At 35.9% G+C, this 11869-nt stretch overlaps 1 long non-coding RNA gene across 1 annotated transcript; it reads left to right on the top strand.

Moving 5' to 3' along the window:
* The first annotated feature begins 9244 nt into the window (after positions 1 to 9244).
* Positions 9245 to 11535, top strand: LOC146460478 (uncharacterized). Its single transcript, XR_014857634.1, has 2 exons — positions 9245 to 9672; positions 10486 to 11535. It is a non-coding gene; the product is annotated as an uncharacterized LOC146460478 (long non-coding RNA).
* Positions 11536 to 11869: the final 334 nt, after the last annotated feature.

Consider the following 11869-nt stretch of genomic DNA (forward strand, 5'->3'; position numbering starts at 1 on the left):
GCACACAGATAATTTTCAGCAATACCTAAACATAGTGAATACATATAATTTTAAGCAACAACGACACATAGCACGTGCATATAATTTTCAGTGATAACAAAATTTAGCCCACGCATATTAATTGCAGCGATAATGACAAAGCCCGTGCATATAAATTTTAGCGATAATGACACATAGTCTGCGCATATAAATTTCAGTGATAACAAGAAGCGTGCGCATACAATTTTCATCGATAACGACACATAGCCTGCGCATATAAATTTTGGTGAAAACCAAACCTAACGCACACAGATAATTTTCAGCAATACCTAAACAAAGTAAACGCATATAATTCTGAGCGACAACGACACATAGCGCGTGCTATGTAACGGCACAGCACACGCATATGATTTTCAGCGATAACGAAACAACGTGGCCATATAATTTTCAGCGATAACGAAACATGGCGAGCACATATAATTCCTAGCGATAATGACACATAGCGCACACATATAACTTTCAGTGATAACGACACATAGCGCTCATATAATTTTCACATAGCGCACACATAATTTTCAGCAATAACAAAACTTAGCGCGTGCATATAATTTTCAGCGATGACGACTTATAGCGCGCGCATTTAATTTTTAGCATTAACCAAACATAGCTCGTGCATATAATTTTCAGCGATAACGACACATAGCGCGCGCATACAATTTTCAGCATTAACCAAACTTAGCACGCGCATATAATTTTAAGCGATAACGAAACATAGTGCGCGCATACAATTTTCAGCGATAACAACACATAGCGCGCGCATATAATTTTTGGCAATAACGACACATAGCTGCCGTATATAATTTTCAGCGATAATGAAACATAGCACGCACATATAATTTTCAGTGATAATGAAACATAGCGCGCACATATTTTTCAGCAATAATGAAACATAGTACACGAATATAAGTTTCAGCGATAATGAAACATAGCGTGCCCATATAATTGTCAGTGAGAATGAAACAAAGTACGCGCATATAATTTTTTAGCAATAACGAAACTTAGCGCACGCATATAATTTTCAGCGACAACGAAACAGCGCGCGCATATAATTTTGAGCTATAAAGAAACAATGCGCTCATTTAATTTTCGGTGATAAAGAAACAGCGTGCGCATATAATTCTCAGCAATAACGAAACATAGCGCACGGATATAATTTTCATCAATAAAGAAAGATAGCACGTGCAAATAGTGTTAGCGATAAAAAAATACATTGTGCGCATATAATTTTAAGCAATAAAGAAACAGCGTGCATATGTTTGTTTTTAAACATTTGAACACCAATTTTGAAATGTTTTTCTGTTTGCTTAGGCTCATCGAGGCTTTTAGCTGCTTTACAAACCTCATGCTTGATTAACACCATATTTTTTTTCATGTTGTAAAACCACTCTCAGCGTCAAATCAAGGAAAATATACAGAACAATAAAGTTTAAAGTTGTTTATATTCCAGAGCAATTTTATTTCGTTTTGATCAGTTTAGTAAGCCCTAAATAACATTTTAATAGGAAGGCTTTTTCAATAACTGACACAGTCCACCACACGAGATATGTCCAGAAATGCACGCTAATGAGATGCATGAACTGTATGATAGACATCACAAAGTGTCCCCTACCCTAAATTCTTACCAAAACACAAATAATTCTGTCAAACATGAAGTCATATGAAAATGACAAAAAGGTCTGTCTTATATAAAGTACCCAAAATCAGGGTTAGGTGCATTTCTGGACATAAGTGGTTTATTTAGCTGACAAGTGCATCAAGGCCATGTTGTGTTCAGTTTTGTGCGCAAGCACAGTTAGAAACTAATTTTCAGGCCTGATATTTTATAGTAATTAATTTTCAATTCGTTATTTTTTAAACTATCAGTAAAGGCAGGTTTATAACCTCTGATTAGTTAGTCTGACTTGCGCCCCTGTTCCCAAAAGTATAGAAGAGTACATGTATTTTGACACCCAATTTATGGATGATTCCCGAAATCGAAAGTTCAGAGTGAAGTTGAGCAGGCAGTATCAAATTAAGAGTGAGAAATCAGTCAAATTTCAAATCAAAATCAGGTTTCAGAATACACATACAATTTGACACGCACAGACCTTATCAAACGAGTCTGGAAATAACAGTGTTTGTATTGAAATCCGATGTCAAATAATTTTTATGACATCACTTCTGAAAAATTCATGAATTGGAAACTTTAGGCAGGCAAAGGATTTTACCTTAAATAACTGAGGAATGTAGCTATGCTAGAAAGCATCTAGTTGCATTGTGACATTTCCCTATTTTGCCTGTAAATCTATTCCAGTGAACCAGCCGTGAACTGCTCTTAAAAATAGTCCACAGGAAAAAAATACAGGGAAATGTATGGGAAAATCAAAAACACGACTGGACAATTTCTGGCACAGCTACATCCCTTCAATTTTTTTTAAAATCCTTTTCCTAGTGCCAAACGTTTTCTATTTTTTAGAAGCGAAGTTTTATGAAAATTATTTGACATGGGATTTCCATACAAACACTGTTATTTCAAGAGGTGTTTGCGTACCATTCAAGATGGCTTCCAAAACCGCGATAAGGTCCACACTGTTGTGCCAAAAAATCTGACCAAGCAATTGCAGTGGGTAACCTTGCCTTAAAATGAACCAAGTAATTTTTATAATCTTATTATGGTTAATCTTAATTAAACAACAACATTAAAAATGAAATTGAAGTAGTGTTTCTTGTTGAATTAAATATTTTTTTGATGAATATAATTCTGTAGTCTGCATTTGGCTATTTTCAACATTGCGGCCTCAAAAGATAAAGTGATCGGCATTATTATTTTATTCTTCTGTGAAATCAGAATAAAAAAAATAAATAAAAGAATTTACTTCACCAACACATGAAATCTGAGGTCCTACAGACCATTGCGTTGCTTTCAAAACAGTCTGTGGGGAAAATTGGGTGATTACTGATAACGAAATCAACCCCAATCCCAGGGCTATAGAATGGTAAAATTCGAAAAAGACCAAAATGCAGAGACTCTCACTTAAAACCTGAGACTGAGATTTGACTATTTCTTTCAAATCTGAGCCTCGGACAATTCGAATCAAAAATATAAGTGCAAGACGCCGTGAAATCAGCCTTGCTCTTTTTAAGCCATGATACGGCAATTTACAAGCAGAATTTATCCAAGCCTACATGTTTCACAGCCTGTGCGATTGCGATGTTGAGCTGCTTTTCAGTATTCTATGTTTTGTGTTGTTTTATGACGGTCATTCAGACTTAGTAACTTGGCTTGTGAGACTCCAAGATTCAAAATCCAAAAAACAAGATTCCGAGACCAGCTTTATTTTTTTATACTAGCTTGGGATTCCAAGAGCCCCGAAAATTTGCAGAGACCCATCATTTTTCCAGGACCAATCTATACCCCTAATCCCCAAAGTATACATTATTATAAACTTTGTCAAAAATGAATCTTCTGGTTACTTTATAAAGGCGCCAGATAGTCGCCTTCCGCCACTGTTGCTCGGCTGCTAAAAGCATTACCAGGGGCTACGAAATCAAGGACGTGCAACATGTGACTTCACTGGCAGAGCCTGTATGAGACGGAAAGGCATTTCTCAGCATTTGTGAGAATAGCATTGCTATTCTCACTGAGACCTTATTACCAGTGCTTTAAGCCCCCAAAACCATGTCCAGTGTAGAACATGTACAGGCTGTTTAATGGGTGACACAGGGACACATTACAATATAGCAAGAGTCTGAACTGTCTAAAGATACAACAGTTTGGCTAATCACGCTATCAGTGTTACTCACGATTATAGCCTTCATATCTTTTCAGTTCCAAAGAAAGAATCTATTTCAGAAAGTCCATTCTTCATCAAACCAAGGTTTATAACTGTCTTTCCAACCGTTTAAATATGCCTGTCCAAATTGTCCAGCACCTGTACTCATAATATTGGCAAATTTAAAAGGTGCCTCATTTGGGATAATGCAACACAGACAATTTACACGGCACCACAAATTAGCAAGTGTCTATGGTCATAAAAACCACACAACCTTTCTTTCAAGAACTTTGCTTGATTGATGATGATGAATATTAAAGACTTTGTTTTTCCTTCATAATATACATACAGACATCAGCATGTACATCCAGTCGCATTTGACTGGAAGATACAAGTTACAATCTTTTGGTATTTGATTTGCATTTGATGACCTGTTAAATTTGCTTTGAAATATTTATCTCATTAGCTTAATTAATAATATTATTCACTTTCATAGATATTATCATTACTGTAACTTTTAATCTTATTATCACCATTATCATTTTTAACACGTAGTTAATTAAAGCTGTAAGAGTTCTTGTATGACATAAATTCACTCAAACAGTAACAGTTTAATTTGTAAAAGCGTTTGAATCAATTAAAGTCTGCTATCTTTTGTGGCAATTGTCATATATTGCTCAAAAACCTTTCATTTTAAATTAAGGGTACATGGAAAAAACATGCAGTGTTGAAAACTGTTACCCATATTGAATTTTTAAACATATGTTGCTAGTGACTACAACTGCAGTCTAGTTGTTGGCTGTGGTTTTTCAGTTTGGTTGAGTAGTTGACTTACATCAAATAGTGTTGGTCAGCTGGTCAGCGGTTACCCGCAATCGTGTTTGTAGGAAGCACATTCTTGTAGTCCACCATGTTGAATGTTCAAGTTGCAAGTAAAAGGAAGTTTTGCTATATGTATTGGCTGTAGTAAACCTTGATAAGCTCTTTTTTGCTTTTTTAAAATAGATTTCCACTTGGCTCAATTAGTTTAAGACTTTCCAATACAGTAAATGATGTTATGACAGATTAGTGCAAGTATGAAAATTTGATCTACGCTATATTTGTCTTTGGTTCATTTTTTACTTTTACAATTACATTGGAAGTAGCTCTTATTCTTATTTGGTCACCTCATAGACATAACACTTTTGTAATGGTTGAACTTTAGAGCTAATGATTCTGACCAAACGTTAAGGTTGTTTAAATCAGTCTGCAGGGCTTTAGTATTATTGCCAGAACCAACTGTCTAAAGATTTTTGTATCATTAGCAAAGCATGCCATCTGAGATGACTCACAGCAATAAGGCAAGTTGTGAACCAACAATAGGAACAACGGAATTCCCAAGAGTGATCCTTGGGGGTACACCTGATGTGACAGAAGCCTCTCTGGATGCGATGAGTAAATAAGTGCCAAACCAGTCATAAAAGCAGACAGTGATGTTAGGTGGTCCATGCCTTGCAATTTATCCATTACAAGAATACAGCCAGAAGCTGTTGCACATCTCATGTGCCCTGAGACCCAAAGCTGATGCCGCATGTGCCAACACATAGGGTCTTGACAATCTGCGAGCCAGCGATCCACTCAGGTTAGCCTAAAAAGCACTCCGGTAAGCCTAAATAGCACTCAGGTTAGCTTAAATAGCTCCCCAGTTAGCATTTATGTTGGGGGTTAATCATGCATCGCAAGTTTGGCTTGCATGGCTCGCTGGCTCGCACATTGGCCACTCTCCAACACATACAGTTCAGGAAGCAGAAGGCCAGCTCATCTCAAAGACTGTGTATAGCCGGTACAGAGCTTAAAGGTTTTAAAAGAATTTAAGCAGGCTGCATATTCATCTTAAGTATCATTGTTCAGAAATACCAATGGACTGAGGGAAGCTGCATGTAATCTAGCAGTATGCAGGATGTTTTTCCCATGAACCTATTTTAACAGCCCTAGCTCCCACAAGTTTCCTGTAGCTCAGGCACAGGTACAGCATCCAAACTAGTAATCGGAAGGTCTGAGGTTCGTCTCCTAATAGGTGGACTCAAATTTTTTCCGAGTATGCCTGCGTCACTTACTGAATAATACATTGTTCTCATTTATTTCCCAGGCTTAAAATATTCCATCACATTTAGTCCATTTGCGCATATATAATGCCCAACATGACATTCCAATCCTAGCAGTATGAAGGATGTTACCAGAAATAACAATTGAAGGAAGCTGCATGTGAATATAATTCGAAGGTACTTTTGATTTTAAGTTATTTCCCATGCATGGCGTATCATTTAAATGAAACACAGTGATCAGCTCAGAGTATTGATTGTGATCAATTTTTTTTCTTTTTTGTATAGGAAATCGCTAATCAAATAAATATTCATTACTATGCTAAATGCAAATAAATCCACAATTTTTAATTTAACAGTTAATGCAAATTAATTAAGTTAATTAAATAAATAAATAAAAAGTTAATTAAATAAATAAATCTTATTGACAAGAATGTATTTGTATTTTCATTTTAGTGAATTATAATGCTGTTACTGAAAGAATCGCATAAACTAAATTTCAAGTTATAAAGCAAAGGATGTGACTTTTGATGTAATGTCAAATTCTCCTTTTGTTTCACAAGCGAATGCAAGACAATTTGGAAGGAGAATCTAGCAATTTATCACAAGTAATTTAAGGTACCCTTGCATTTCTTTTGTTTTCGTGTCCACTAAAAAATATCTGTCCAGCTCTTGCAAAGAAAACAATAGAACGAGTGTACCCCAACTGGGGAAAAAGTTTTGTGTTCAGTCCCATGATCAACTGCAACCATAGAGTCCTTTCTTGATGGAGGAAGAGAGCGGACCCTGGGAAAGAGGTTGTCATTTCAAACTACACTGACAAACACCTTTCATAGTAATAATTGTACCATAAAAGATGCAAAATGTAAATGACATGAACATATCAGGCAACATTATTTGGGGCCACCAGGTTGTCAAAAATGTACAGGTGATATAGGGTGTATGGGTGTTTAAAGCTGTACAGGTTAATACATGGTGTATAAGAGTTTGAAGTATGTTTTTAATGGCCTTAGCCCCCACAAGTCTCCTGCAGCTCAGTGGTAGAGCATTTGAACTAGTAATCAGAAGGTCTTAGCTTCGACTCCTGATAGAAACACTGGGATTTGTTCTTAGTATGCCTGCGTCACTTACTAAATAATACATCATTCTTGTTTATTCACAAAGCTTAAAATATTCCATCACATTATTTTATTCCATTACACATATCCATAGATGGAATCTCAATTTGCCCCATGAACCTAGTTTAATGGCCTTAGCTCCCACGAGTCTAATGTAGCTCAGTGGTAGAACATCCGAACTAGTAATCAGAAGGTCCTAGGTTCGACTCCTGATAGGAGCACTCGGATGTTTTCTGGGTATGCCTGTATCACTTACTGAATAATATACCATTCTCATTCATTCATATTCTATCACATTTATTCCATTGTCCATATGCCACTTATGACATTCCAATCCTAGGAGTATGTATAATGTTTAGCCCATGAACCTAGTTTAATGGCCTTAGCTCCCACAAGTCTCCTTGAGCTCAGTGGTAGTGCATATTCATTACTATGCTTAATGCAAATTAATCGAAAATTAATTAATTTAATAATTGATGCAACTTAATTAAATAAGGATTATTGAGAAGAATGTGTTTGTATTTTCATTTGAGTGAATTATAATGCTCTTACTAAAAGAATCCCATGAACTAAATTTTGATTTATAGAGCAAAAGATGGACTTTTGATGTATGGTCAACTTCTCCTTTTGTTTTACAAGCGAATACAAGACAATTTGGAAGGAGAATCTAGCAATTTATCACAAGTAATTTAAGGTTTTTTGCAGGCAGCTTTGGATTTCTTTTGTTTTTGTGCCCACTCCAAAATGTCTGTCCAGCTCTGGCAAAGAAAACAATAGAACAAGTGTACCCCAACTGGGAAAAACGTTTTGTGTTCAGTCCCATGATCAGCTGTAACCAGAGTCCATTGTTGAAGGAGAAAGAGAGAGGACTCTGGGAAAGAGGTTGTCATTTCAAACCACACTAACACCTTTCATGATAATAGTGCCATAACGTAGTATGTATATTCCATGGCCTTAGCTCCCTTAGCTGCTGTAACTTAGTGGTAGAGCACCTGAACTAGTAATCAGGTCCTAGGTGGTAGAGCACCTGAACTAGTAATCAGGTCCTAGGTTTGACTCCCAATAGGAGCACTCAGATTTTTTCTGACTATGCCTCTGTCAATTACTGAATAATACATCATTCTCATTTATTCAAGAGGCTTAAAATATTCCATCACAATTATTCCATTGCGCATATGCCACACATGACAATCCAATACTAGCAGTATGCAAGATGTTTGTACGATGAATTCAAACTTAGGTGCTAGAGTATCCGAACTTGTAAGTCGAAGGTCTTAGGCTCAAGTCCTGATAGGAGCGCTCAGATTTATTCCGAGTATGCCTGTGTCATTACTGAATAATACATCATTCTCATTTAATTATTCATCAGGCTTAAAATATTCCATCAAATTTATTTCAAGAGTATGCAGAGTACTTAAGGTACTGTAATTCCTTCCTTAAAGGATATTCTGAATTTTCTAATAATAATGAGTGGAGGCGAGGATTGTAGATAAGGAGAGAAGACAATAACCCTGTTGGAGATAAGCTGCCCTTTGATTGAGAACCGGAAGCAGAAGGACGAGGAGAAAACCCGCAAGTACGCCCCACTACGATGGGAAATCAAGGAGTACCTGGGCTATCAGATCACTCAAATCAACATTATAATGGATGTACTTGGTGAATTTTCTAAGGGACTGAGTAGTAGTTTGAGGGAAATACTAGGAGCAAAGTGTAGCAGAGATGTTCTAGGACGGATGCAGAAGTCTGACCTAAGTAGTAGCCTGAACTTTCAAGGTCTTGTGCTAGATTAAGATGCTCAAACTCCCATTGCATCCACCTAATAGCTAGATTAAGCATAGATTAATTTTTTTTGAATTTTAAATTGATTTTCTTTGTTTATCACATGATTTTATTGCAAATTTAGACGCAGGGCTAGCCACGGGTTAAAATCTAGCTCCTTGTGTTTTTTATTTCATATCTGGCATCCACATGTTGACATACTGTCTCCATAATAATAATAATAATAATAATAATAATAATAATAATAATAATAATAATAATAATAATAATAATGATAATGATCATAATAATTATAACAATACTAATTTTGCCTTTATTTACTTATACATTAGTTTTATATTAGATTTGAATAAAATTGTTTATCACTTAAATTCAGATAATAATAATAATAATAATAATTATTATTATTATGAGGATTATTATTATTATTTATTACTTATGTTATACCAGTTCTGCAGGGCTTCCAGATGTTATGATTCTATGGAGTATTCTGGTTGCAAGGGAATGAAAGAGCTTCCAGATGAGATGGAGTCTTATATTAACTTACAGCTACAAAGAATACACAAATCTATATAGAGTACAAAGGGTCTACAAGGCCAAGGGTATACAGCGTGTACAAGGATATGCATGGTACATAGGGTGTAGAACGGTATGTAGGGCACACACAGTGTCCAACTGTATGTACGATATGTATGGTGTACAACATTATGTAGGCTATGCATGGTTCTGTACTTTTTTCTCTGGGTACAGCATTTAAACACATGCATATCATTTTGTTATACTGTAGTGACTTCAGTGTGCTGACCTGGATATATAGGTCATTTACCTTGTTTGAAATAATGTGTTCCCTCCCCATAAAAATCAGAGGCTCATGTGAGCATCTGCAGCAATACAACTCTACATGTATACCAGTTTTGGTGTGGATTCAGGTTTCTATGCAGGTTGTAATAATCTTGTTTTTATAAGTGATTAAGCTTTCAATCTCCCATTTACATTATTTATACTGGGCATTCAATAAAGTCAAGCTGACATTTAGACAGTGCTGCTGACCATGTAAAGTGGCAACTCATTTATTCTAAAATACTCTGAATAAAATCATAAAAGATAAGAAATAAAAAATTAAAAAGATTAAAACTTGTTATAGTAAAGCTGTTTTAAGCATTCGCCCCTGTTTTTTGAGAAAGGAGTTTTGTGCTAGTCAGTCACTATAAGGTTTTGCCATCCCTTTATGTTAATACGCAGACAAAATATCCAGTAACCATGTGTGTTTGCATATAAATATGCCACTCTGTGCAGTTACTCACTGATAACCCAGTGCCAGTTTAGCACATTAAAGATTTCATTCCTTTTCTAAGATTAAGTAGTGTCACAGTCAGATAGTGATGGTACTGTTTGATACCAACAGGTCACTCCTTTATTTACAATATTATGCAAAAAAATACCCTTTCACCATGTGCCATGTTGGCATGCTAAAGATTTCATTCCTTTATTTCTACAATTAAGGAGTGTCATAAGAAACAAAAACTAATACATTCAGGAGCGTCAAGTAGTCAGTCAGTGATAGTTATAGTGGATGGCACCACTCCTTTTGTGAGATTAAGGATTGTCATGTAATCAGTCAGCGACAGTTATGTGTGATGCTAATAGGCTGGCTCAAGTTATAAGCACTCCCTTATTAAATACCTTGCAATCACATTCCATCTTGGAGTATTAAAGATTTTACTCCATCACGTGAACAAGCAAGAAGTATTGCATAGTCAGGCAGTGAGGGTTGTGATTGATGCTCACAGGCTGCCAGTTATTTGTGCATAAGCAGTTAAAACACCTTATGCCCATGTGCCACATTGCCACATGTAGAATTTACTTATTTATTTCTAAGGAGTCATGTATTCAGACAGTGAAAGTTATGACTGATGCCAAATAGGTTACCCATTTATCTGCTATAAGTATTCTGAGATAAAATACTCTGCAATCATGGTGCCATCTTTGCATATTAAACATTTTACTCCATCATTTCAACAAAAAATGAGGGTCACATAGTGTCACGTTTGAGGCTGGGTACACTTATATTTAACATAACCCAGTAGCACTTAGCACATTAAAGATTTCATTCCTTTTCTAAGATTAAGGAGTGTCACATAGTCAGATAGTGATAGTAATGTTTGATACCAGCAGGCTACTCCTTTATTAACAATATTATGCAGATAAAATACCCTGTCACCAGATGGCTATGTTTGACACACAGGCTTCCCTCTATTCATATAAAAGTACATAAAACAATGTATGTCCAAGAAGTCATACATTCATTCAGTGAGAGGTATGTTTGATCCCAATGAGCTAACCCTCTTTTTGTTATTACAACATAAAATACTAGGTGAGCATGTGCCATCTTGGCACATAAAAGATTTTGCGCTTTCATTTCTAAGCAAGAAGCAAGTGTAATGTAGTCAGCCAGTAACAACTTGATGTCAACAGTGTACCTCTGTTTGTTCACCCTGTGACCATAATTCATTTTGGAATATTCATCCTTTTAAGCCTTAACATCAGCATACATTTTCTCCTCACTAGTCTCTGTATTTTTCTCATGACATTAGTTAGAAGTATTTGTCTAAATATTCTCATAGGCTGAATTCTTGAACAAGTCGTGATATTGTGAGGAGAATTTGCATGTGTGTCACTATCTGGGCTTAAATAGTTAAGGGAACTATCCCAAAATACTAGGAGTAATTTTTAAATAAATAAATAGTCTGCTCAAAGGAGTCAGCAGATATAATAGCAGTCGGTTCATGTTAATTGCATAGGAGTTGGCTGCCAGTGGTCCATGCCAAAGGTAAATGTGACCATTTCTTTTGACCAATACTTTAGATACTGGTAATAAAGATATAGAGTAAAATACTACAATTCATTTTGCATCAAAAATTTAGGCTGTTACCTACAGAAAATTTGACGGAGCCCCGTGAGGCCAGAAGCTGTGAAGTTCAAGTCCAACCTGTGAAATGTTAGAAGCTAGAGTAAAACATTTAGGTGACCACAAAAATTACTTTGGACCTCAAGCAATCTGACTCCTGTAAGCTAACAGCCTTGATCATCAGAAAGGCAC

The sequence above is a fragment of the Pavona decussata genome, unplaced genomic scaffold, assembly GCF_977016875.1.
Source record: "Pavona decussata unplaced genomic scaffold, jaPavDecu1.1 SCAFFOLD_213, whole genome shotgun sequence".
Classification (NCBI taxonomy): Eukaryota; Metazoa; Cnidaria; class Anthozoa; order Scleractinia; family Agariciidae; genus Pavona; species Pavona decussata.